We start from the raw sequence: 2,900 nt of genomic DNA, 5'->3' as shown, positions 1-2,900 counted from the left end.
AGGGAGGGAGGGAGGGAGGGAGGGAGAGAGAGAGAGAGAGAGAGAGAGAGAGAGATCTAATGCCATATTCTAAGTTGAACTCTGGATCCAGCCATGCCTGCAGCCTCTCTCTCTCTCTCAGCTCCCCAGGACTCCCATGGGTGACAGCAAGACTGCAAATCTGCACCTGCTGCAGCTCTGCCTCCACCAGCATCCCTCATGCAAAACCGTGCCATCCCCCAGCTGCTTTTGGCCTGGTCAGTGACTGAATAGGCAGAAGTTCTGGGGTGAGGCCTTTCTGCCTCAGCAGGGCTCCTCTCAGGGGCGGTCCCTGCTCTGGGGCTTCCCATTGTCCTCATGGACCCTTTTTTGTTCTTCCCTGGGGTCTGGGGTTCTTCTGACACTTCCCTTTCCTCTGATCTCCCAGCATCAGACTCGTGTCCAGCCTGAAGACGCTCCCTGTCTCCTCCTCGTCCTCCTCGCCCTCCTCCTCTTTCCCCTGTATTTCTCACAGCTGTCTCCCCTCCTCCACCACCTGGCTGCCTCCCCTGTCTAGGCTCCTACTCCTGGAACACCTGATCAGACCACCAGCCAGTCTATTTTTGCCTGAGCTGGTTTGAGAATTGCACCTCTGTTATTTGCAACTCAAAGAACCCTAGACGAGAGGAAGGATATCGAACACCACGTAGGGTCACTGCTGATGTTATTATTCTTAACACTGTTCACTGACAGTTCAGCGACAAGAGAAAGTGTACTCCTAGGACAAGGTGGGAGGGGACCCGTAGGGTAGGCAGAGCCTGGTACAAAGTTAGATCTCGTCCAGGACTACGGGCAGGTTGATGTCCGCATCCAGATCTCTTGTTCTACATTTTTCTTGAAGTTCAAATCTGACTCTCCAGAAGCATGCTGAGTATTGGCAATTGAGTGTCTCTTGGGTTCCAGGATTTCTAGAGGCCTAAAATGCATCTTAATTCCTCCCACCCCCTACATTTTCTCCTGCACTGTTCTTCAGTTCCATTGTGTACCCCGTTGTTCAGGGTAAAGATTTGGGGGTCATTCTCGACAGATCCTCCCCTCTTCTTCCTCCAATCTGTTCCATCGGTCATAACTTCTTCCTTTCCTCACACAAGGCACCTTGTCTACGTCTGCTCTGCACACACGGGGCTCAAACAGGCAAGTATTAATTTCTATTTCCATGAATCCTCTTCTCAGATAATGGAGGTTATATTAAGTTCGTAATCAGCTCTTAAAATTAGGAAGAAATTGTTGAAGACACTATTTTCTGTCCTGTAGATTGAGCTCAGGGACTTTACAGAGAGCTATGTCTCCTGCATATTGATTTCTTTGCTTATTTTTGAGACCTGGTGACTCCTGCTGAGTTGCTAAGTTTTCACAGCTGGGTTCAGCCTCTTTATTCTCCTGCCTCAGCCTCCCTGCATGCTGGGGTTACAGGAAAGTGCCGGCGTGCTCTGCCTCAAGGTTGTTGACTTTAATAACTCTCTGAAGGTGGTTAATCCTTCTGTCTTCTTCTAGGAAGAGCCACCATTAGAGAAGAAATATTTCGTTGAGAAAGGAAAAGAAGGGAGCCAGGAGAAAACCCAGAGTTGGCTTTGCACCTTCGAGATACCATGAATGAAGCAGCGCTAACACTGGTGGAGACCGACGTGGAGTGGGCACCCTTTTATTTTGCCAACCTGAGTGATGTTTTAAAACACTGTCGTCTGTGATGACTCTCAGTTTTTAAATACACAGCCTGATCAAAGATGTGAAATGGCACAAATGTTGCCATCCAGCAATGAAGCTGCTTTAAATTCTTTTTATTTATTTGGTACAGGGTCTTGCCACACAGTTCAGACTCATAGTGATCTGCCTGTCTCAGCCTCCCCAGCACTGGGATTATAGGTGTGCACAACTACGCCTGGTTTTGGTGGCCAGCACAGTGTGCCTGGAGTTCCAGGGCCACCATGGCATGCAGTACTGGGGATTGAACCTGGGTCCTCGAGCTTGCCAGGCAGGTACTTAGACTGCCAAGCTATCTCTGGAGCCCCAGAAGCTGCTTTAAAAGAAGTGCAATCTAGCTTCTCAGCAACACCCATAACCCCCAATTTTTAACATTCTTCAGGGTGCAAAGACCAAGTCCTAAAGCCTAGTATCGCAGCTCTTTCTCTCTCAGTAACCCCCTCAATCCCTCACACCCCAACTCCACCGCACTTCTTGGGTGCTAAGGCCCTTCTGAGTCTGCAGCCCTTCTCTGCAGCTCCCTTCCCCCACCATCCCTCTCCTCCCTTCCTAGCCTCACGTCAGCTGTCATCACTTGGCTCCGGGAGTCCTTTCCCTTTTGCACCTTCTTGCTCCTCACCGCGGCCGTGTTCTCTTCCCTTCTTCAGCTTTGGCATCGGAAATAACCCTGCCTGCTCTCTGCCGCTTCTACTTGTCTGGCACAGGCTGAGTCCATGACATGAAAACATCAGGGTGGATACAGGACAGCAGCAACCTGGATGCTCTCGCTGGCAAGGGGAAGGGATGGGAGGCTGAATCACTCATCACTCCTGCTCCGGTGCACGAGACAGGTCCTTTTAATAACCATGAATACAGAAAGGGCAGACTCTTAGAAGAAAGGGTGGCCCTTGGTCTTGAATATAAACACTTACATAAGCCGTTTGGGCCACTTTTCTCCTTTTTCCTTTTGCCATCGTCTTAAGGGCCCTCTTGTCTTCCTTGGAGGACTTTAGCCTTTCTTCCCTGGATACACTGAACCTCTATCCCGCAAAGCCCGGGCAGAGCAACAAGGTGAGCTGCGCCTTGGGAGAGAGATGGAGATGGGTTGAACTTTGAGCTCTGTCTCTGTTTATTGTTATGGCATCATCCACCCTGCTCTGATTTTAGGTTTGGGCTTTTTGGTTCCTGGGAAATAAACTGTT

The sequence above is a fragment of the Octodon degus genome, unplaced genomic scaffold, assembly GCF_000260255.1.
Source record: "Octodon degus isolate 3935 unplaced genomic scaffold, OctDeg1.0 scaffold00079, whole genome shotgun sequence".
Taxonomy (NCBI): Eukaryota; Metazoa; Chordata; class Mammalia; order Rodentia; family Octodontidae; genus Octodon; species Octodon degus.
This window is presented reverse-complemented; position numbering follows the sequence as displayed.